At 37.7% G+C, this 25989-nt stretch overlaps 1 long non-coding RNA gene and 1 pseudogene across 1 annotated transcript in view; one reads left to right on the top strand and one right to left on the bottom strand.

Annotated features, from left to right (window-relative positions):
• Window positions 1–25989, bottom strand: part of LOC143682889 (uncharacterized) — a 133793-nt gene that overhangs the window by 36828 nt on the left and 70976 nt on the right. The window lies entirely within an intron of this gene.
• Window positions 23642–24671, top strand: LOC143682888 (methylosome protein WDR77 pseudogene; annotated as a pseudogene).

Below are 25989 nucleotides of genomic sequence, written 5' to 3'. Positions count from 1 at the left end.
GGTTGGCAGTTTTTCTCTTTTAGTAATTTAAATATATCATACCTCTGTCTTCTAGCTTCCATGGTTTCTGCTGAGAAATCTACAAATAGTTTTATTGGGTTTCCCTTGTATGTGATGGATTGTTTTTCTCTTGCTGCTTTCAAGATCCTCTCTTTCTCTTTGACCTCTGACATTCTAACTAGTAAGTGTCTTGGAGAACGCCTATTTGGGTCTAATCTCTTTGGGGTGCGCTGCACTTCTTGGATCTGTAATTTTAGGTCTTTCATAAGAGTTGGGAAATTTTCAGTGATAATTTCTTCCATTAGTTTTTCTCCTCCTTTTCCCTTCTCTTCTTCTTCTGGGACACCCACAACACGTATATTTGTGCGGTTCATATTGTCCTTGAGTTCCCTGATACCCTGTTCAAATTTTTCCATTCTTTTCCCGATCGTTTCTGTTTCTTTTTGGAATTCAGATGTTCCATCCTCCAGTTCACTAATTCTATCTTCTGTCTCTTTAAATCTATCATTGTAGGTATCCATTGTTTTTTCCATCTTTTCTACTTTATCCTTCACTTCCATAAGTTCTGTGATTTGTTTTTTCAGTTTTTCTATTTCTTCTTTTTGTTCAGCCCATGTCTTCTTCATGTCCTCCCTCAATTCATCGATTTCGTTTTTGAAGAGGTTTTCCATTTCTGTTCATATATTCAGCATTAGTTGTCTCAGCTCCTGTATCTCATTTGAACTATTGGTTTCTTCCTTTGACTGGGCCATATTTTCAGTTTTCTGAGCATGATCTGTTATCTTCTGCTGGCGTCTGGGCATTTAGTCAGATTTCCCTGGGTGTTGGACCCAACAGGTTGAAAGATTTTTCTGTGAAATCTCTGGGTTCTGTTTTTCTTATCCTGCCCAGTAGGTGGCGCTCGTGGCACACGTTTGTCTGCGGGTCCCACCAGTAAAAGGTGCTGTGGGTCCTTTAACTTTGGAAAACTCTCGCCGTGGGGGAGGTTCGCCAGCCAAAGCGGCTTGGAAGAGTGCCAGCCGGCCCGGGGATCCGAACGCGGGGAGGGTCGCCGGCCGCCGCAGCCCGGGAGCGCGCCCGTCCGAATTTCCTAGTCTGCCTGGAGTGCCAAGCGTGGCGGGAGGGCGCCAGCCGCCACGGCCTGGGAGAGTGCACCGTTCCCAGCCGGACTGGGGAGTCACGTGTTTGGAAGGGACCCCCCCGGTCAGCATTCTCCATGGCCTGGGGATTTCCGATCCAATTCTCTCAGTTGGTCCAGGGGGCCGCATGTGATGGGGGCGCCAGCCGCCGCGGCTTGAGGGGACCGCCTTCCCAATTCTGCCAGCTGGCCCGGGAAGGAGGAGGGGAGGGACTCCGGCCGCTTGCCGCCCCGCCCTGGGAAGCCCGCGCCCCTCAGTGATCTCACCGGAGCATGTTCTCTCAGCCAGTCAGCCGTTCCAGGATGGGGTACGCTGTCTTTTTGATCTCTGTCCTGGCTCCGGGAGCTGTTCTGTATCGTTTCTACTCCCCTAGTAGCTGTTCTGGAGGAGGAAAGGTGAGGTTGGCAAGGCTGTTGAGGACGGTGGCGGAGGAGCCGGTGAAGGTGGAAGAGGGCACGGTGGTGGTTGGAGAGCCGCTTAAGGTAGGAGAGTGATTAAGGTCCTCGTCTTCCCAGACACTCTGCCTCCCCGCAGGCTCACTAAGCTAATATTTTATTCTAATTCTAAAATTTTCCAAGCAGTATATATGCTGTTTCACTTATTAACATCCACCTTAACTGTGAACTGAGTTTGTTTTGTTTTACAGAAGTTGGTTATTTTGTCATTTCAGTGAATAAGAAACTATAAATTTCCACCAATGATATAAAATATAGTGTGACATAGGATGATAAAAGTCAAAACAGTGCACGCTGCTCAGAAATAAGAGTAACACATAGAAAGTTTGGAGAGTGGTGAGGAGGTATGTGAGGAGTAACAGCTCATCTTCCAAAGTGGGGAGTGGAGGGGGGGAAGTAGAGGTGAAATATACTATAAGTATTCATCCATGGCTTTTTTTTTTTAAGTTTTATTCACACACCACACGATCCATCCAAAGGGCACATCGGTGGCTTTTGGTACAATCACAGAGTTGTGCATTCAGCACCACAATCAATTTTAGAAGATATTCACTGCTGAAAAAAACCAACAACATACCCTTTATACTCACCTATCATTGACACTTAGCACTGGTGTGGTACCTTTGTTACAACTGATGAAGGAATATTAAAATATTACTATTAACTATAGCCTATAGATTGCATTAGGTATATTTTCCCCCATATGCTATCTCATTATTAACAGCTTATAATAGTGATGTACATTTGTTCTACTTAATGGAAGAAAATTCTTGAATTTGTACTATCAACTACATTCATTGTCCGTAGGGTTACACAGTCCCATGTTTCAACCTCTAGCTTTCCTTCTAGTGATATACATGAACTGAAACTTACCTTTTCAATCACAATCACATGCACAATTCAGTGATATTAACTACACTCACAGTAATGTGCTAATACCATCTCCATCCTTTTCCAAACACTTAAAATCAACCTTATTAAATATTCTGCACAAATTCTGCATCACCTCCACGTTCTCTACCCTTGCTCTATCTCCTGATAACCTATACTCTTGGTATTAACTCCATGAGTTTGCTCATTGTAATTAATTTATATTAGTGAGGTCATAACAACATTTTTCATTTTGTATCTGACTTATGTCACTCAGCATAATGTCCTCAAGGTTCACCCACATTATAACATGCTTCATAAATTTAGTCTGTCTTACAGCTATGTAATATTCCATCATGTGTACATACCAGTTTGTTTAGCCACTCATCTGTTAATGGACATTTGGGCTGTTTCCATCTCTTGGCAATAGTGAATAATGCCGCTGTAAATATTATTGTGAAAATGTCTGAGTCTTTGCCTTCACTTCCTCTGAATATATACCTAGTAATATTCAATAATGGATTTCAGGATCATATAGCAATTCTATACTTAGCTTCTTGAGGAACTGCCAAACTGCCTTCCAGAGCAGTTGCACCATTCTACATCCCACTAACAGTGAATAAGCATGCCTCTTTCTCCACATTCTCTCCAGCACTTGTCATTTTCTGCTTTTGTGATAATGGCCATTATCACAATAGGTATGAGATGGTAACTCATTGTAATTTTAATTTTCATTTCCCTAATAGTCAGTGATGTTGAACATCTTTTCAGATGTTTTTAAGCCATTCATGTTTCTTCTACAAAAAAGTCTGCCTATGTCTTTTGCCCATTTTTTAAATTGGGTTGTTTGTCGTTTTATTGTTGAGTTGTAGGATCTCTATATATTCTGGATATTAAACCCTTTTCTGGTTTGTGGTTTTCAAATATTGTCTCCCATTGTATAGGCTGTCTTTTTATTTTCCTGACAATATCGCTTGATGCACAAAAGTTCAGTTTTGAAGAGATCCCATTTATCCAGTTCTTTGTTCATTGCTTGTGCTTTGGGTGTAAGGTCTAGGAAACCATCACCTGTCATAAGATCCTTAAGATATTTCCCTACATTTTCTTCTAAACGTGTTATGGTCTAAACACCAATGTTTAAGGCTTTGATCCATATTAAATTAATTTTTGTATAAAATGTGAGATAGGGGTCCTCTTTCATTCTTTTGCATGTGGATATCCAGTTCTACAAGGACCAATTGTTGAAAAGTCTGCTCTGTCCCAGATGAGTTGACTTGCTGCCTTATCAAAGATCAGCCAAAGATGGCTGTAGATGTGAGGGCCCACCTCTGAACACTCGATTTGATTCCACTTGTCAGTACACCTATCTTTATGTTAGTACCAGGCTGTTTTAAAGTCAGGCAGTGCGAGACCTCCCACTTCATTTTCTTTCTCAAGACATTTTTAGCTATTCAGGGCAAGAATACTCTTTCTTTCTTTTTTTTTTTTTTACATGGGGAGGCACTGGGAACTGAACCTGGGTCTCCAGCATGGCAGTCAAGAACTCTGCCTGCTGAGCCACCATGGCCTGCTCCACCCTACTCTTCTATACAAATTTGATAATTAACTTTTTTTTATTTCTGTAAAGTAGGCTGTTGGAATTTTGCTTGGGATTGTGTCAAATATGTAAATCACTTTAGGTAGAATTGACATCTTAATGATATTTAGTTTTCCAATCCATGAACAAAGAATGCCCTTCCATTTTTTAAGCAATGTTTCATAGTTTTCTGCATACAAAGTCCTTTTCATTCGTGGTTAATTATATACCTAGATATGTTATTCTTTTAGTTACTATTGCAAATGGATTTTTTTCATGATTTCCTCCTCTGATTGCTCATTACTAATGTATAGCTATACTGCTAAGTTTTCCTTGTTAATCTTGTATACTGTTACTTTGGTGAACTCATTTATATGCTCTACTAGCTTTGTTGTAGATTTTTTGGGACTTTCTAAATATAGGATCAAGTCATCTTCAAATAGTGACAGATTCGCTTCTTCCTTTTCAATTTGGATGCCTTTTATTTCTTTTTCTTGCCTAATTTTCTCTAGCTAAAACTTCTAGCACAATGTTGAATAACATTGGTGACAGTGGGCATCCTTGTCTTGCTCCCAATCTTAGAGGGAAAGCTTTCAGCTTTACAGCATTGCGTACAATGTTGGCTATAGAGTTTTTCATGTGTGCCTTTTATCATGCTGAGGATGTTTCCTTCTATTTCTATCTTTCAAAGTATTTTTATCAAGAAAGGGTGCTGGTTTTTGTCAAATGCCTTTTTAGCATCAATCAAGATGATCATGTGGGTTTCCACTTTGATTTGTTAATGTGGTATATTTCATGAATTTATTTTCTTGTGTTGAGCCACCTTTCATATATGGGATAAAAATCACTTGATCAGTGTTTAATTCTTTTAATATGCTGTTGAATTTGATTTGCAAGTATTTTGTTCAGGGTTTTTGTCTCTATATCATTAAAGATATTGGTCTGTAATTTTCTCTTGTAGTATCTTTATTTGGCTTTGGTATTAGGGTGATTTTTACTTCATAGAATGAGTTGGGTAGTGTTCCCTCCTCTTCAATTTTTTGGAAGAGTTTGACCAGAATTCATATTAATTCTTCTTAGAATGACTTATAGAAGTCATCTGTGAAGCCGTGTGGTCTTGGGATTTTCATTGTTGGGAGGTTTTTGAAGACAAACTCAATCTCTTTACTTGCGATTGCTTTGTTGAGCTCTTCTATTTGTTTTTAGAGTCAGTGTGAGTTGCTCAAATGTTTCCTGGAAGTTGTCCATTTCATCTAGAATGTCTAGTTTGTGGGCATACAGTTGTTCGCAGTATCCTCTTATAATCTTTTTTATTTCAATATGGTCAGTAGTAATGACTACTCTCTTTTCTCATTTTATTTGTTTGCATCTTCTCTCTTTTTGTCCCTGTCAGTCTAGCTAAGGATTTGTCAATTTTATCGATCTTCTTAAGGAACAGCTTTTGGTTTTGTTAATTCTATGATTTTGTTGTACTTCTTTTACACATTCTTCCCCAAGTTTCTCTTCTGTCTTCTCCTTTCAGCTTCGGAATGCCCTTTAATATTTCTTGTAGGACAGGTTTCTTGCTAATGAGCTCTCTCAGTTTCTGTATATCTGTGAATATTTGAAACCTTTCTTCATTTTTGATGGGTAGTTTGCCAGATAAAGAATTCTTGGCTGGAAGTTTTTCTCTTTTAGTATCTTGAATATTATCATAGCACTGACTTCTCACCTCCATCATTTCTGTTGAGAAATGGGTGTTTAGTCTTGTAAAATGTTCCTTGAATGTGATGAATTGCTTTTCTCTTGCTGCTTTCAGAATTCTGTTTTATCTTTAGCATTTGACATGTTGCTTAGTATGTGTCTTGGAGTAGTTCTACTTAGATTCATTCTGTTTAGAGTACATTGTGTTACCTGAATATGGATATTTATGTCTTTCATAAGCAATGGGAAATTTTTAGCCATTATTTCCTCAAATATTCTTTCTGCCCCTTTCCCTTCTCTTCTCCTTCTGGGACACCCATGATACAGGCTTGTGTGATTCACACGCATGATGCAAGTTTGTTGCATTCAATTCTCTCAGACCCTGTTTAATTTTTCCTTTTCTTTTCTCTATTCTTTTGTTTCTTCTATTTCCTCCTGTCATCTAGGTCACTGATACCTTCTTCTGCCTGTTCATATCTGCTGCTGTATGCCTCTAGTGTATTTTTACTCTCATCTATTATGCTTTCAACCCCATATTGTTTTTCTCTGTATGCTTTCAAATTTTTAACGATGTCACCCAAGGCCTTCTTAATATTATTTATCTCTTCAGCCAAATTTTCCTTTATCTCCTTGAAGTGATTTAGGGTATTTGTTTGAACATCTCTGATTAGTTGTTCCACATTATGCATCTCTTCCAAGTTTTTAATTTGTTCCTTTGGTTTGGCCATATCTTCCTGTTTCTTAGTATGGCTTGTAATTTTTGACTGATATCTTGGCATCTGATTATCTTGATGAGTTTATTCTGATAACCAGTTTCTCTCCCTGCCTAGGGTTTTATTGTTGGTTGGCTTTGTGTTAAGGCTGTCCTTTGTTCTTTGACTCTTGGTTCATCTTATTCTAGGCTTTTAGAATTACCTATGTTTAACTGATCAAAACATGAATGCAATGCAGACCAATTCCAAAGGTCCCTGGGAAGATGCTAAAAATCTATCCAGCCCCCAGCCTTTGATTTCCCAAATGTACACTTTCCTAGCCTTCCCAGCAGATGGTGAACTTCAGCAAACCTTTTCCTGCAGCCCTAGAAGGGAATTTTTTTTTCTTTCAACCTCCATTGGGCAGTTTTGACACAATGATCACGAAATGAGAATTCCTGTTCCAAGTAGGCTAGAATTGCCATTCAGAGTCAGGCCCAACAGTCCAAACTCACTGATCAGAAGCCACGCTTGGTCCTTGGCTGTGTCCACCCCCCTTTTCCAGGGGAGGTAGATCTGTACGTCCTGCTCCCTCCGTGGCAGCTACTCATGATTCAATTATCCCTTGGGGTACAGTTGCCAGCCCCTGCTCGAGAATGATTCACTCACTGTTTCTGCTGCAGGGTGTCAGTCCATCTGTCCTGCTCCTTCCTGTATGCTGTACAGTACTCTCCTGGTCTCTGGAGCCCCAAAAGAGTAGTTTCAGACTGTTTTGCCTGACTACTTGCTGTTTTTGGAAGACAGATGAGCTCTGCCACTCCATACTCATCCATCTTCCTGGAAATCTCTCATCTATGGCTTTTTGTTATCAATAATTTAAAAAATTTGCTTCTTATAGAAAAATAATACGTAAAGATTGTAAAAAGAAATAATGCAATAGCATAGTGTGGTTTATTGACTTCTCATTAAGAAATGAGAATTGACTTAACTCATATCACCTCCCCCTTCCTATTTTTAGTTAGATTTAGTTTTATTCTCTTACTGGTTACCTTTGTAACTTTAAACAGTATATGTCAATCATTATTTATTATTCCATCAATTTTAAATCCCCCAAATATAAAATAGACCATTGTGATTCTCCTTTTCACACCAACTCTCCAACTCCCCCCTACTTCTTAATTTCTGATAGCCACCTTTTTGCTTTTTTCTTTTCAAATTATCAGCTAATCTTTCTATGTGTTCTTTCTAAACATTAAAAGCAAACAATCTGTGTTTACTATATTTTTATTTTAAATATTCTTCATTGTAGAAACAATAAGTGCCAGAATTACATTTATTTTTCTACAGATCCATTTTATGAACTCTCAGTTATTCCAAAAACAAATGGACCTCATTTTATTAATTTTCATAACTGCTTAAAATTATGCCACACTTTGGTGGCATCATGATTGGACAATGTTGCACAGTTGTATATTATTGTACAGTTTTTCTCTTTTCTTGATGTGTTTAATTGCCTTTACCTTTCTATTGTTCAACAAACCCTCAAATTTGTATGCAAAATTACATGCTTGGGTCAAAAACATAAAGATGAAAAACCCAAGGTTTATTATAGCAAGTTAAAATTAAAGTAAACTTTGAGAATGCAACTTTGTTGAAATGCTTAAATAAAGACAAACTTTGGCTTATGTGTCCTCTAACAGAGATGAGATACATCCTGTGTAGATTAATGACCTCCATTTATTTGGTACGTTCAATTTATAAAACACTGCTTGCATACACTACTTTACGTTTTCTACCCCATAAAGTTCTCTCTACTTCCCAAATATGACAATTAAAGATTAGAGAGACTAAAATAGTTAGCTAATATCACACAGCAAGTAAGATGCAAGTTCCAAACCTGAAACCAAGTTTTCCTTTTTCAAAGGCAAGTATTCGTTGCTTCTACCACAGCTGCCAAACACATGGGCTCTTTCTGCCCTGTGTTTAGAAGGGAAACATCATGGTTTTTTGATTTATAAGTTTTCTTATCAATTACAACACTCACATGGAAAACCACACAATATTTTCACTCCTTATTTATTACTAGATGCCATGGGGCAGGATTTTTTTGTAAATAAACAATTGAAAAGCTGGCAGAACTAAAATAAAAAAAACACTAATAAACTAAAAGGCCATTGTATAAACAGCTGCTGCAATAACAAATTGAATTCTTAAGTAATGCTCCTCACAGTAAAGCACAAGGTTAGGATGTTCAGCTCTAATGGTGTGGCATTCATATCAAGGTGGGCAAAGATTCCAGCCATGCTCGAAGAACAGGAAGAATTCCAGGTATCCCCAGGTCTGGAGCAGATGCCCTGCGAGGAATCAGGAGCAGCTGAGCCTAGAGAACACATGCCTTAGAACAGGATGGGCACAAAGAGGTAGGTTTCAGCTTAAGGCCAGGAGCAATTTCTAACAGCAGATATACCCTAAAAAACAGAGACCAAAATATGAATATTTGGACGAGTTGGGTCCTGGTTAGTTGAAGTTTTACACTCTTGACACAGGTAAAAAGCAAAACCTGAAATTCCAATTACAAAAATTAAAATTTCATGCTTACCTTTTATAATACACAAAATAAATATTCTTTCATTTTCCCTAAGATTTGTTTTTTGCTTTTACACAATGAGAAAACAATTTAGGAGAAAAAAAATTTTAAACAATAATTTAAATATTACCACAAACATGGAATCCAATTTGAGCAAGAAGGAATACTGTCCATTTTAAGTCTTTCGTTTGTATAAAGGTAAATTCTAGTACCAATTTCTCCTTTAAAATAATGGCAGTGGGACATGAGTAGTTCTCAAAACTAGTTTGCCAAAGACACACAGTTGATCTGAACTCTTGTCTCTTAAACATCACATACACTGCCACCCTGTATCTCTAACTACCTAATTAGGTTGACCCAAAGTCTACATGACACATAATGGTTATCAGTTTTCATCTGAGTAAGGAGTTTCAAAAGCCCAAATTCCCATCCTCAAATCTGTTAATAATTTCTATCTCATCTTTGCTCTTGGGGAAAAAAAAAAGTCAAAGGGGCTCCCAAGCAGCAAAACTGATTTGAATTCATCTCTGATAATGTTTCCTTCTTCCTTACTGGTGAAAACATTAATGAATAGTGAGCAGTGAGATTCTGGCAGCCTTAGGGTTCAGGAAATACAAAATATAAATTCTGCATGTCAAAATATACACTTTTAGGTGATGTGGATTCTAGAAACTTATATAATCCATATTATCACACAAAAATGTTTAGACAATTTTAAGATTGTTTTTAGTAACAGGAAGATTTGATTTTCAGGTAGTTTAAACAGACTATTTTCCTATTGCATTTCATGCCATACCTGCCTTGAATAGTCAAAATGAGGTTATTCTTAGGTATAATTAATCAGGCACTTATAAATTTGAGTTAGTGACTTCCAAAGCCCATTTCATCTTATCAATAAGCTATAAACCTATCAGTACATATTCATGAAGAACCTACAATGTGGAAATTACACTATAAAGCCTTTATTCCCTCTTTCTCTTCTGGCCCTTGAATCTCCTCACCTTCTTCTTTTTCACAGAGAAATGGGAGCTGTAAACACAGTCAGTGCAGCAGGGTTTTCTGTTTACTTATGGTTAACATTTTTTGAAGACCTCAGCTGCTCTTTCTTGTTTTGTATCTTGAACCAAACTTGTCCCGGAGTTTGGGTCAGAGTTACAAATTCTTGCTAAACTACAGAAGGAAGGGTAAGATTTGTTGTTTATTTTCTTTCTTTCTCTCTGTTTATTTAAGATATTGACTTTCAGGGCTGAATAACGTCAAATTGGAAGAAACACAATATTAAAATTTTAAAGAATGATTTCTCCTGCTATGAGCATTTAGCCCAGGAATGGTGAGATGAAGGTCTTGGTCCTACTTCTAACACTAGCTCATTATGCAACTTTGGGGCAGTCACTTAAAGGCCTCCGAACCAGGGTTTCCTTGCTGAAAATAAAGAACTGGAATTAGATTCTTTTTCAAGTTCCTTCCAGTGCTGGAATTCCAGGATTTCCTTTTACTGGTCTTTATAAATAGGGGTAACTCCTAAAGGGGGCCATAGAGAAGTACCACACAGAACCCATTCTAATGAAACCTAAGAGCCATCTCGGGTCCCTTCTTGAATTACTGAAATGTAGCGGACCTGTCACAGGCTCCTCAGAACAATTCTTTCCAGCCGGTTTGCATACCATTTAATTCTGGTGGTTCAGCTGTCAAAATTCCAGAGACCACTACATTTTTGGCAGCTTCACAGGTCTAAAGTCTTTCCTGTTTTAGTCGAGACCCAACAAAGCAAAGAGCTGTGCAAAAGTAGACGCTTTCTGCACTGGGTATTTACTCCCACAGCCACTGTCATTTTTACTCCTCTAAATTAATTTTAGACGTGCAAAAAGAGCAACTTATGTGATGGGGGTTTCTTTTATTTCCTTGGGATACTAATGCCACGAGTTTCTTTATTCCACTTACTGTTTCCGTCAAAGTTTCTCCCTTATCTAAATAACTATTCACATCCCCCTGCTATTTCTAACTAGGTTAACAAAACCATTTATTTCCTCTTTCAAAATAAAAATGATCAGAATTACTTCCTTCCATTATGTGCCAACAACTTCACTCTTCAAGGCTATGACAAAGCAGTGTTTCATATACTAAAGTAAAAGATAGGTAGAAAATAAAAAAAATCTTACTATTTTGTTTCAGGGAAGCTAGCTTTCCATTGTTTAAAAATGGGGCAATGAAAAGAGAAGAAAATGAACATATACTGACCAGTTCCCTTATGCCAGGCACTTCATATCTCTTATCTAATTTAATATTCACTGTAATCCTGTGTGACAAATATTGCTACACACATAAGCAAAAGCTTAAAAAAAAAAACCAAGAAATTAAAAAACTGAGGCTGAATCAGAGGGATGAAATAAATTGCCCATACTTAAACAGAGTCCATGCAGTTTCCATTATATCATGCTGCTTACGCTGACCCTGCCACAACTGAAAACTATTAAAAGAACAACATATATTTCATTTCTTCATTAAAATCAGTTTTGGAAGGCAAATGCATATATATAACAAAGCATAAAATAAATGAATTATATACTTCCTTCGAAGGGATGCTAATAAGCACTTACCTAGCCCTAGACTAAGTAACTGTTTACCATTACTTGCTTTCTTTCTACCTTCTCACTATAAATACATTTTTGTATCTACATATTTCCTAGTTGGGATGCAGTTTTATTAAAATCATTTTCTTCACCCTCAGAACAATTTACCATAGCCAATTATAAATATTTGCTCTCATTTGACAAGCAAGTGCCTTTTTTAAAGGAGAGAAAAACAGTCTGCATAACTCATTTAAACTTTTGAACTTTATTTCATCCACAAGTACTATAAAGAGCCAAGAGTCTCATAAACACAACTCAATGTGCTCCAACATTCGTTCATTTATTTGTTTGGGTATTCATTCATGTGTTCTCCTCCTAAGGCAAAAAGGATCTGAATCAACTTGGTCAAAACACTTAATAATAAAATGAAGAATAACTGTCATAACCAGAGAAAATTAGAGCAAAATATAAAAACTAGGGAAAAAGTGAGTACATGTAGCAATATTGCAACTATAGTTAGGTCACAAATTGGACTCTGAGCTAACTGGTACTCAAAGTTGAGGGAAAATATACATACAAACTATCACATAATTCTAATGGTGTATAACAGAGAAAAAAGTTCTAGTTCATGTGCGGAGGTAAAGCTTTTATGAGTATTTATACTTAAAATAATTTCTCAAGAGCAACAAACTAAAAAAAAAGAGCAAGATTCAAGTAGGAAAGATATTCCTAAACATCCCATTTCAACGTGATTTAATGAATCCTGGGGAAAACCAATTGTAATGGTGAGCAGACTAATACGTAAAGACTCTTATAAATTGAGACTATGCAAGGCCCAACTTCTAGGATTTATGATGTATTCTGAATACTGTGAAGTTCTAATGTGTGAGTCAATTTTAGTGTTTTATTTATCCATTCCAATTACAATTTGGGCCATACTTAAAATAATGCAGATGCTTTATTAATTTCAAAAAAAAAAAAAACAAAAAATGGAAAAAGCAAACAATAAGGTATCAGTGATGGAATGGGCCCTGTATATTGTCAGAGGTTATACACGACTCTTTACAAAACTTTTCCAAGATCCCAGAAGCCCTCCGCCACCACTCCCCAAAGGTAACTACTGTCCTAACATATATGACACTCATATCCTTGCTTCTTTGATTTCCCTACCTAATTATGCATCCGTAAACACTGTTTTCCAGTTTACCCTACTTAAAATTTGTTATATAGATGATCATAGAGTATGGACTTTTTGTGTCACGCTTTTTCATTCACAGCATTTTATTTTTAAGATTCATTCATATTGTTGGTATAGCTACAATTTGTTCATTTTCATTGGATTCCATTGTATGATATACAATTTACCATTTTGCACTGTTGATGGAATTTAGGTTGTTTCCAATTTCGGGCTATTATAAGTACCACTAAGAACGTTCTGTAAGATATGCATGGAATATCTTACATGGAAGATGTAAGGTATGGAAATGGCTGAATCATAGAGAACACTCATCTCTGACTTTATGGATAATGCCCAAAAGTTTTCAAAACTGCATCAATAATTTATACTCTGAGCAGCAGTTTTGATGATTCCCACTGTTCCACATTCTTACCAGCCATCAACATCACCAGACAAATGTGCACCACTCTGATGGGTCTCTACTGGAATTACACTGACATTTTTAATTAGCATTTTCCTGTTTATTAATGAGATTAAGCACATTTTAAAAATGTTTATTGGCCATGTAGATTTCCCTGTTTGTGAACTGCCTGTCAAGTTTTTTGCTCATTATTCTATGGGGTTGCTGTTTTTTTGTTACTGACTTTAAAACCTTCTTTATACTTTATACTTTTGCGGTTTTATGTGTTCCAAATATCTTCTCATATTCCAAGAGCAGACAGATTTGAGGTTCACAGGCTGCAGCCAACCTGCAGAAAGTGCTTGGCTGGTACAGTGCCTTTTCATTTCTTATTTTTTTCTTTTTTCTAATTGTAGGTGTACTGAAAAATATGCATAAAAAACAGAGTTCTTATATACCACCTTATTAACACCTTGCATTAGTGTAGTACATTTGTTACAATTGATAAAAGAACATTTTTATAACTGTACTATTAACTATAATTCCATGTTCACTAAGGACTTACTGTTTGTATCTAACAGCCCTATCGGTTAAAAAAAATCTTATTCTAGTAACATAGATACAATGCAAAATTTTACCTTTTAACCACATTCAAATATGTATTTCAGTGACATTAATTACAATAATGAAGTAATTAATTAAACATTAAATCAATAACGAATTAATTTAATGTTAATTAAAATGAAGATTTTTAATTTTAATGTTTGTAAAATTCACCAATTTTTAAAAAGATTGATACTTTTTGTATCCTATTTTAGAAATCTCTTAATATCTTAAGTTCATGAAGATACTCTCCCGTATTCTCTTCAGGAAGTTTTATTGGTTTGCCTTTCACATTTAGGTTTATACTCCACGTGGAATTGATTTTTGTATATGTTGTGGGGTGAGGATAAAATTTTATGGTTTTCCATGTGGATACACAACTGTCCTGGCACCATTTACTGAAAAGACAAACTTTTCCCCACTGTGCTGTTTTACTTCTTAGTCATCAAACAACACCTACGTGTGCATGGGTCTGTTTCTGGATCTCTGTTCTGGTCCACTGATATATGTGCCTTAATTACTGTGATTTTAAAATAAGTGCTGATATCTTGCAGAAAGAGGCTAGATGGAATATGTACATATATATATATTTTTTATCATCACTTTTCCTTCTTTTTTGTGAAAAATAACATGCACGCAAAAAAGCAATAAATTTCAAGGCAGAGCACAACGATTAGTTGTAGAACAGATTTCAGAGTTTGGTATGGGTTACATTTCCACAATTTTAGGTTTTTACTTCTAGTTTCTCTAAGATATTGGAGCCCAAAAGAAATACCAATATAATTATTTAGCAATCATACTCGTTTGTTAAACCCTACATTCTCTGTTTAACTCCACCATCACCTTTGATCTTTCTTCCACTCTTTATAGGGGTATTTGGGCTATGCCTATTCTAACTTTTTCATGTTGGAAGGTGCTGTCAATAACATGGGGATAATAATGTCAATAATATGGGGATAATAATATCAATAATAGGGAGATGGAACTAGCTGATGTTCTGGAAGGGCTGGCCCCTCTAGGTTTCAGGACTTATCTGGTCCAGGGACCCATCTGAAGGTTGTAGGTTTCTGGAAAGTTACCCTAGTCCATGGAACCTTTGTAGAATCTTATATAATGCCCTAGGTGTTCTTTAGGATTGGCTAGAATGGTTTTGGTTGGGGTTTGGCATGTTACAATAGGTAGCAATGTCTAACTGAAGCTTGCATAAGAGTGACTTCCAGAGTAACCAGTCGACTCTTTTTGAACTCTCTCAGTCACTGATACTTTATTAGTTATACTTCTTTACCCCTTTTTGGTCATGATGGGATTGTTCATCCCATGGTGCCAGGGCCAGACTCATCCCTGGGAGTCACCTCCTACACCGCCAGGGAGACTTTCAGCCCTGGATGTCATGTCCCATATAGTGAGGAGGGCAATGGTTTCAGTTGCAGAACTGGGCTTAGAGAGAGTGAGAGGCCACATCTGAGAAACAAAAGAGGTCCTCTGGAGGCGACTCTTAGGCACACATCTATAGGTAGGCTAAGCTTCTCTGCTACATACATAAACTTTACAAGAGCAAGCCTCAAGTTCAAGGGCTTGGCCTATTGATTTGGGTGTCCTAATGTTTGACACAGTATCAAGGGTTTCTCCAGTGGTAAAGTTTAATAGTTTCATATATTTTTTTCCTGTCCCTCAAGGGACTTTATCAATACTTTTTGATTATATACTTAACATATTCTGAATGTATCCAGGCATTACATTAAGCTATACAGGATTAAAGGCCCTCATTTTTATTCTGGGCTCCCTGTGTTTCGATTGTTTAAATGAGCTATCCAGACAGGTTGAGTTAGATTATGTGCTATAGAAAATTTAGATTCTGAACAAAATAAACCTTTCTTCCTTTGGACTCAAAGAGTAGGTGAGGTTCTAAAACATAGACAATGTCTTCCTTACCCCTGTGTTCTGAATTACCTTATGATGTTCCTAAATTTATAACTATTTTTTCATTATTATGGAAATCTTTGGACATATACAAAAGTACAGAGGACAGTATAATGAATTGCCATATGCCCATCTCTCAGAATCTACAATTATCAATGCAGAGTCAATCTTTTTATTTTAAATATATTTTTATATATCTCTGCTTCTCTGGCTGGATTATCTTACAGTCAAGTCATGGTGCTGTATAATTTCATACATAAATATGTTAGTATGAATATCTAAAAGATAAGCACTCATATTTAACCTTATGACATCTGAAAAATATAACAATTACTCTTTAATATCATCTTATACAAGCCAATGTTGAAAATGTCAACACATATGTCATAAATGGTTTATTTTTACAGTTGGTTTGTTTGAAGGAAGATACACACAGCATTCACCAATTGCATTTGGTTGAAATGATTTTTAAGTTTCCTTGCCATTTATTCATTGATGAGACTTTCCCAGAGTATTTCCCTCATTCTGGACTTTGCTTATTCCATCTGTTACTCTGGCTACATCTAACCAAGTGGTAATTACAGAGGTTTAATACAATGTTGATGTGAGATTTTGGCAAGCAAACTTTATAGGTGGTATTTGTACTTCCTATTCCATCGCATCAGGAGGCACAGTATATCTAATTGTTCCTTTTTTGTGTGATGATGTTAAGACTGATCAGTAGATGCTGGTATTGTCAGACTGCTGCATCATGTTATAAAGTTCTGCGTCAGTCTTTCACTTAAGAGTTTTAACAGCCACTGATGATCACTGCCTGGATCCATTATTTCTTTAGTGGTTACAAACTGTGATGCACCAATTCTAGTACTCCTTTTCATACTTTTGAGGCTGTGTATTAGTTTGCTAAATGCTGCCAGAACACAATATACCAGAGATGGAAAGCTTTTAAAAAAGAATTTATTAAGTTATAAGTTTACAGTTCTAAAGCTATAGAAATGTCTAAACTAAGGCACCCAGAGAAAGATACTTTGACTCAAGAAAGGCTGATGTCTGTCACGTGCGAAAGCATGTGACTAGCATTTGCTGGCCCTTGTTCCCAGTTCTTTGCTTCCAGCTTCTGATGCCGGTGGTTTCCTCTGGCACAAACACTTAGGTTTGTGGCCTTCTTTTAGCATCTCTAGGACACAACTCTGGTTTCTGTCTTGCTAACTATCTCATAGGAAGCACACGGCAATGCCTGCTGGGCTCTGCTTCACCAAAGGTCCGTGTCCCCATATTTTTGACATTACTATCCCTATACTATTATCCCCATATTATTGACAGCCTCTTCCAACATGAAAAAGTTTGAACATTTAAAGACTATCTCTTTAAGGAGAATAATATAATAATATATGTCCTTAATAATTATGTTGAAAATAAAGTAGACAAATATATCCCTTTGGGGTAAATTCCTTTTACTTAGATTATAATAGACTCAACCCAATTATACAAAATATGATGGTAATTTCTAATTTAAAAAAGATCTTATTTTGCCAATTGACTCCTTGCTATTTTATATAACTGAAGTTAGATTTGTCCATTCTATCTACATTTTTCTAAAATTTTGACAAATGGGAACTTGTTCAGAGGGATCACTGGCTAACAAATCCTTTTGGAAAAGAAGGACTTTCATATCACATCAAGAATCACACTGGTATTTGTACATATTCCTGTGTGTTTCCACGAGAGAGAATAAAGCATACATTATATAATTCTGAGTATGTCTCGAACAAAACACGGACATCTGAGGTAGGTCTCAATCAAACCAGAATCTTTTAGTACTTATTGAGATCATTACTGAAGCTGATTTAGATTCCTATCATCAAATTGCCAAATGCAGTTTGGCAGTATTCAAAATCTACTGATAGATTCAGAGATAATTAAAACATCTTAATGTTGGCATACAAATTTTTAAAAAGGAAAAAGAGTGAATGCTAAACCATCAAATCTGAATAAAAGCATTAATATCCGGACAGAATAAGCATGCAGCTCCTCTTCACCCTGATGCAGTTTGTCAGAATTCTTCATTTTAATGTAATACTAATATGTGGTATATTTCGAGACATTAACAGTGAAGCACACCTGCATTAGAATACCTATTATATATTATTTCTGAAATAAATTGCTATCCCTACCCTCCAAGCCTCACTACCTCAAGCTAAGTATCTGCACTTATGTTAAATAAATAAAAAGAAAAGAAAAATCAGGATTAACCTATTTGATTTTGTAACATTTTAAGTTGCCTTGATTATTTTGAGGCAAAGAGTAATCATTTATATAATGGTGACATTAAGGATTATGAAACTTTTTCTTTCTACTTCTCACTGGCTGGGTGCACCAGACCCCTAAAGAGAAGAAGCCAAAGAGCTGGAAATGCAAATCAGGTCCAGGCAATACTGCTTAAGGAAAGTGAATTTATAAGGCAAACACTCAAATGGCAAATTGGTGGGAGTTGGAGGCTTATTGTGGTCCTCACCTTAGTCAATTAATGCTTTGTATTTTGTTTTTGCTCTTGTTTATTTTGCCATTCTGGGACAGTCATATTTTTCGAGGTCAGTCAAGGACTTTTATTATTAAATGGAAACTGCTCTTTGTTTCCAGAAGTGGTATAAAATTTTAGACAGTTCAGCGAAGCTGCTTTCACCTATACCACAGCTCTTTGCACTGGGTTTAAAAAGTTCAATCCTAGGCAGAAGGGGGACAGTTAAGAGCACTTGGTACCTAGGCTTGCTCCTAGCAGCTCACCCCAGTTATGCTTGCTTTACCAACCAAAGACTGGAAGTGGGTTAGCTTTCTGTTTCACTGCAGTAATCTCTCTTAATTAAAACGGCCAAGATTTTGACCATACAATTTTAGGATTCTTATGTTTATAGATAAAATATCGAGATATTTGTGGATTCCATCCCTTCTTTGAATCGAGAAAGGCCTTTTAAGGGCACTAGAAAACACAGGGCTTGACTGCAACTCATGGTATTTTGAAAAGTAGATTTTAATGTGATCGTAGAACTTTCTAGATAAAGGCAATCTCAGGAGAATATCAAAGACTTCAAACTTTACATTTCTTAATGAAAGGTAAATCCTGGCAGGGTACTGAGAAGTAGCATGGCCTTTGATTACAATTATTTTATTTTATATGTATATTTTCTTAACATTATAATACCAAAATATAGTAAACATCCTTGACTATGGCAATTTTAAGAAGTTACAGAAAGGGCTTAAGAACCTAATATCTCTATATTTTTAAGCTACTTTACAATGAAACAAATGGAAGCCATTTCTAATATTTAGAGAGTGATGCTTCCATCACAGAAATAAAAAGTCTGGTTTTTACACAGATATCTGCTTTTAGATATATTGTGTTCTTTCCCCTTAAGGTCTGACACCTACATTCTGAATAAAAATACAGTTAATTGAAAAGTATGTCATGAATGCCCTAAAAAAAAAAAAGGAAATAACAAAGTTATTTTGTTATGAGACTAAGGTTAATTCTTGAGGATTTTTTGGAAATGGAAAAGTCATCTGACAAAAGACTTCATTTTTATAACTGTATGCATGAACTCATCCTGTGAGACAAGATTGAATACATATATTAAAACTACTCCATATGCTCTCTTACAGCAAAAACTGCACTACCAAGAGGGACCTTAGATTTTAGTTGTGGTACTATGGGTAATTTCCTAGGCAGACATGCACTCCAGTACCCAATTCAGTAAGATGAGACACTGTACTACAATTGTATCTCAAGTTCCCATAAGCTTTCTGGAATTACATGACGCGGTGGTTTGGAGCTGCATGTACCTTAGTAAAACACATTCTTAACCGAGACCATTTCTGCGGGTGGGAATGCACTTGAAGTCAACGATGAGGCTGCTTCAGTCGCGGTGTGGCCCACTGAATCAGGGCGGCTCGTAACCCCATTCCTGGAGCCTTTTATAAGCGGAACGAGACTCAGAGAGAGATGGCTGCAGAGGAAGCAGTCAGATGCTGAACACCAACAGTACCAGAAGGGAAGAGAGAGGCCAGGAGAGGCCACCCTGTTATTTGCCATGTGATGGAGGAGCCCAGAATCAAGGATCACCAGCAGCCAGTCCCAGAAGGCCACTCATCGGGAAGAGAGCATTGCCTTGACGATGCCTTGATTTCAATTTTTTTTTTTTCCCATCTCAAAACTGTGCGCAAATAACTTCCCATTGTTTAACACAGCGCATTACACAGTATGTGCTTGAGCAACCAAGGAAACCAAAACAGATTTCGGTATCAGGAGAGTAGGGTGCTGCTATTACAAATACGAAAAAAAAAAAAAAATGTGGAAATTGCTTTGGAATTAGATAATGGGCATAAGGTAGAAGAATTGATAGAAAGGGCCTTGATTGCTTTGAAGAAACTGTTGGTAGCAATATGGACGCTGAACATACTTCTGATGAGGCCTTAGAAAAAGTGAGGGAGATGTTATTGGAAACTGGAGAAAAAGCAACCCTTGTTTTAAAGTGGCAGAGAACTTGGCAAAATTGAGTTCTAATGTTGGATAGAAGGCAGAATTTTAAAGTGGCAGGCTTGGGTATTTATTTATTTATTTATTTATTTTTTAAGTTTTATCATTTATTTAAAATCATAGAGCTACTAAATGACAGAGCCAAGATTTGAAACCAAGCAGTTCGATACAGAGGCTGTACTCTAAACTACTTCATATATGGCCTCACAAGGAAAATCTGAAAGGTGGATATAAAATTATGTATATATATATGATTAGTTATAAGAATTTGGGGAAATCAGGTTATGGCAGGTCAGCACCATGTCTTGACTGGTACGAGGGACATACTTTTTTACCTTTCCACACACTGTCATCCAAGGGATATATCTGTTCAGTTTGAGAAGCAGAGGGTGGTGGCACACAGTAGGTGGTCATTACCTATTAATTTAATCTGACTCTGGACTCCTAAACCAGAAATTCCAATAATTATGTTAGTATGACTATCGGAAGGGGGCAAATTACAGATTATCTGAAGGTTTTCATCAAATACTGTTAGGTTTTGAGGGCGGCAGACCTGCATTTTCACATAGAAAAAGAACACAAATCAGACAAGGCAGGAACCTAAGCCCAGCCAAGTGTCATATATTCATCTAATACTGTAAGGTCTAGAATCTATTTGATTTCTGAGGACCAGGATGAACAATATACATTGGATATTTATTTGAGGAGATTTTCAAGCTAAAATGCAAAGTGCAGATTGGTTTCTCCTTGCAGTTTATATTGAATTAAGAGAGGAAACTCCTGGACACAAGGAAACCAGAAACTAAACTCTGAGCCTATCCAGATAGTGTGTTCTGAGACGAGGGCCAGAAGTGGTCTATCAAGGACCTCTCAGCTCCAAAAAGCAACTCCTTGGATAAAAGGGCTCCATGAGAGGTTTTAACTGATAATGGATGCTGCCAGCCATTTCAGAGGAAGTCAGGATTGGAAATGCAGTTATTCAGAAAGGATCTATGGAAAGTCCTTCTATCTGATGGCTTGGATCTCTCTGTACTACACACAAATCTGATACAGTATTTTTTTAAATGCAATTTTATTGAGATATAGTCATACCGTTCAATCCATCTAAAGTGTACAATCAGTGGCTTACTTTATCATCACATAGTTTTGCAGTCACCACCAAAATCAATTTTAGAACATTTTCATCACTTAATAAAGAGAAGTAAAAATGAAAAAGAAAACTTAAACATCCCATACCCTTATTATTGACTCCTAGTATTGATGTAATGTATTTGTTACTGTTGATGAAAGAATATTGATATTACTGTTAACTATAGTCCATTGTTTGCAATAGTAGCATTTTTTTCTCATATATCCCTCTATTATTGTCTCCTTGCAATAATGCTGTACATTCGTTCTAGTCATGAAAGAACTTTTTTATATTCGTACTGTTAATCACAGTCATCATCCACCACAAGATTCACTGTTATACATCTCCATGCTTTCACTCTAGTGACATACATGACTCTAAATTTCCCCTTTCTACCATACTCACCCATAATTCAGCACTTCAATTATACTCACAATGTGCTACTATCACCTCTACCCATTGCCAAATGATTAAGTTCAACCTAGGTAAAAATTCTGCACATATTAAACACCTTCTCACCATTCTCTAGCCTTATTTTCTCTTCTGAAGCTATATCCTAGATTTATGTCTATGCATTTACATATAATTAGTTCATATTAGTGAGATTATACAACATTCATCTTTTTCTGTCTGACTTATTTCACCGACAATGTCATAAAGGTTCATCCATCTTGTTCCGTGCTTCAGGACTTCACTCCTTCTTACTGTTCAATAATATTCCATGGTATGCATATACCACAGTTCATTTATCCATTCATCTGTTGATGGACACTTGGTTTGTTTCCATCATTTGGCAATTGTGAATAATGCCACTATGAACATTGGTCTGCAAGTGTTTGCCCCTGTTTTCAGATCTTCGGGGTGTATACCAAGTAGTGGGATTGCCAGGTCATAAGGCAACTCTATACTTAGCTTTCTGAAGAATCACCAAACTGCCTTCCACAGAGGCTGTACCGTTTTACATTCATCAGCAGTGAGAGTAAATCTGCCAAGGTTTTTATGAAATTTGTATGAGTGAAACCACCATCAGCTTGGACTGAGAGGGTCAGAAAAAGGACAAACTTAAGGAATAATGAGTTCAAGGGTGGAACTTAAGAAGCTGAAGAGATCTCCTCCAGCCAAGAGAGCAGACACACCCATGTATGTGGAAAGGGCAGATCCACCCCTGCAACTGGAGGGGGCAGGCCTTCCACTGAGTTGTTTTGGGAGAACGCTGACACTCCAATGCTTGGAGATGGTAGGGCTTATGCCCTGGTGTTCATGAAGAGCCTGATTGCCACCCTAATGCTTGGAAAGGGTGGGCCTATGTCTGGGCTTTGTGTAAATTGTGGCCACCAACCCAATGCCTGGAGAGGTTGGGGCCTTCACAGTGGTGTTTGGGGAGAGCACAGCCATTGCACAAATCCTTGGAAAGGGTGGGGCTGCATGAAATCCATTCTGGAGGACAAAACACCAATACATAGATGACTCTCAGTATCTGAAATCTATTGGAATTAGTCCTGCTAGGTTTCAGAATTGTTTGGGACCCATGACTCATTTTCCTTCCAATTTCTTCCTATGGGAATAGGAATGTTTATCTTCTGCCTGTCCCTCCATTGCACATGGGAAGCAAATAACTTGTTCTCTAGGTTTCACAGACAGAGGGAAATTGTGCCCCAGGATAGATCAATTCTGATGAGACTTTGTGCTTAGCACTGTTTCTGAAATGGCTTACAGCTTTTGAGACACTGTGATGGAATGAATATGTTTTGCTTATGAAAAGAACATGTCTTTTTGGGGTCTGGATGATGAAATGTGGTGGTTTGGAACTATATATACCTTAGAAAAACAAGTTCTTAACCTTAATCCATTCCTGTAGGCATGAACTCATTGTAAGTAGGACTTCTTGATGAGGTTAGTTCAGTTAAGGTGTGGCCCCCTTCAATCAGGATGGGTCTTAATCCTATTGCTGGAGTCTTTTATAAGTCAAATGAAACTCAGAGAGAGAAGGCCACAGAGGAAGCAGCCAGAAGCTGAATAGCAACAGAACCAGAAGAGAAGGGAAAGGCCACCGTGTGTACTGTCATGTGACAAAAGAGCCCAGAACTAAGGATCACCAGCAACCAGCCACAGAATGCCAGTTTCTTAGGAAAAAACATCACCTTGATGATGCCTTGATTTGTAATTTCTCTTAGGCTCAAAACAAATGATAGATTCCCATGGCTTAAGCCAACCCATTGAATGATTTTTGCTTGAGAAGCCAAGGAAACTAAAATACATGGGGAGGAAAAAGGCCTTTTAAAAGGGAAAATTTTGGGGGAACTGTGGAGATGAGGAAGGAGATGCTGCCTCCCCTTGGGGCCCCTGGTGGTCTGCAAGTGGAATCTTCCCCCTAATGCACCTGCCTGGATAGAGTGGCAGTTGGAGGCTGCGCAGTACTGTCCGATGGGAGGTCCCTGCTCAGGGCCTCAAGGCTGAGTGGCCGCTGCTGGGCTGGTTCTCTATGGCTTTTCAAGAACCCTTGTGCTGCTCCCCAGTGATGGCTCCTGGGGACTTCTGCTAGAGTCCAGACAGAGGCTGGAAGGCTGACCTCACTTGGGTTGGGGACAGAGGTATCCTAGTGGCTTCAGATTCAGATGCTGTTGAATTGTGGGAGCTAGATAAGAATGAGATAGTCATTGTCAGCAAGTTCTGTGAGTATGAGCATGAGGACATCATATCTACAGTCAGTGTCCTGAGCTCTGGCACACAAGTTGTCAGTGGTAGCAAAGACTTCTGCATTAAGGTTTGGGACCTTGTTCAACAGAGGGTTCTGAACTCATACCACCCTCCCTCTGGGCAGGTCACCTGTGTTGACTGCCATCTCTCCTCACAAGGACTCTGTGTTTCTTTCATGCAGTGAGGACAGTAGAATTTTACCCTGGGGAACCCACTGTCCCAAGCCAGCATCACAGATGGGCTGCACTACCTCTGCCTCCCTTCCTACCTCACCGGCTTGGCATCCTCAGCAAAGTGAATCCTTTGTCTTTGGTGATAAGAATGCGACTGTCTCCCTTGTGGGCACCAAAAGTGCAAGCCATGACCTCAGCTCAACTATGCACTCTCATATGTCACTGAGCTTATGTTCTCCCCACACAGTATTCCCTTCTTGGCCTCTATCAGTGAAGACTGCTCACTTGCTGTGCTAAACTCCTTCAGAGCTTTCTAGAAGCCAAGCCCACAGACTTTGTGAGAGATGCTACTTGTTCCCCTCTCAAGCACTCCCTCCTTAGCACAGTGGGCTAGGCCCATCAGATCATCTACCATATTGTGTTCACTGAACCTGTCCCAGTCCCTGGACTTAAGAATGGTGCTGAATAGACTGGACTTAAGACAACAACAAATCTCCTCTGATTACCATCTTATATTGCCCCTGACCTTCAGTTTGTGAAACAAGATAGGAGCTTTATATGGCATATCAACAGGCTAGATCTACACGGTTAATAGACATTGTCTCTGAGCCAGGGGATGGCTGGATTCTAGGATCCTGTAGTCGTAGGGTGAAAACACTTTCCTAAAAATGAATATGCATATGTGTGTAAATACAGTGTTTGATGGTGGTGAGAATTAAAAAAAATTCCTACCCCATGTACCATGTAGCTAGTTATACATGAGGTATTGGCCATATCTGGGTAGGGCATGGGATGTGGGCATCCCTGGTGTCTTGGAAGCAGCTCTTATACTACTTATAATGCAGGAGCACCTTTATTTATTTGCTTTTATAGAGCTTAATTCACCTGTATCATGGGAAATGCTCCCATTCATGAAAATCTAGCCCTGCTCACATTGAGATAGCGTCGGGACACATCACAGTTTTGCACGTGTCCTTGCCATTAAACTGAATTAGAAATCCATGTTAGGCTGAATAAAGAGTATGGTTGGTGCCTTGGAACTACCTGCTTCCTCTCCCAGCAATGGAGTTGTGTATATGGGAGAAGAGTGTTCTTCTGTATTAGATTAAATGCTATAGAAAACAGTTTGGAGATTATGGAAAGCTTAAAGGCATTTCAATTAATTTTGAAAATTGACACAGACTTGCAGAGAAATTTCCACCCCCTTTATCACAGAAAACAGCCTGGGTCGAGATCTCTCCCACCTCTGGGGCCCTTTTCTTTAGATATAGGAAGTCTGAATGTTGTATTTGTGGACTCTGAAGATTTTTTAATTATGGCAGCAAGGAGCGAATCAGAAATAACATTTGTGAAATAAACAGTTTAGACTTTGTTGGCCTTCCTTTATGTTTTTTGGTGTACAGTCCAGGAATCGAACCTGGGTTTCCTGCGTGAAAGGCAAGTATTCTACCACTGAACTACCCGTGCACCCAGGCCTTCCTTTTATGGAAAAAAAAAAAAAAAGGGAATATATGAAAAAGTTAAAATAATACAAAAAGTAGTATGTACTACTTTCTATCGGTTTGTTACCTAGTTGCTTCAGAAAGATTAATGACTTTTTCTAGCACTTGACTCTTTGATAGACATTTCTTATATATGGAATTTCTTTTAAATGTACCAATATTTTGAAAGATAATTGAGAATAAATAAAGAAAAAAGTTGAAAGATAACTGAGAACAAATGTAGAAAAAAGTTGGTTAAGGTTCTGAATTAAACTATTTGTTGAAGAAAATCTGTATGTTATATAA

Source organism: Tamandua tetradactyla, chromosome 5 (genome assembly GCF_023851605.1).
Source record: "Tamandua tetradactyla isolate mTamTet1 chromosome 5, mTamTet1.pri, whole genome shotgun sequence".
Lineage (NCBI taxonomy): Eukaryota > Metazoa > Chordata > Mammalia > Pilosa > Myrmecophagidae > Tamandua > Tamandua tetradactyla.
Note: the sequence above shows the minus strand (reverse complement) of the source record. Positions and strands in the feature narration are given on the sequence as shown.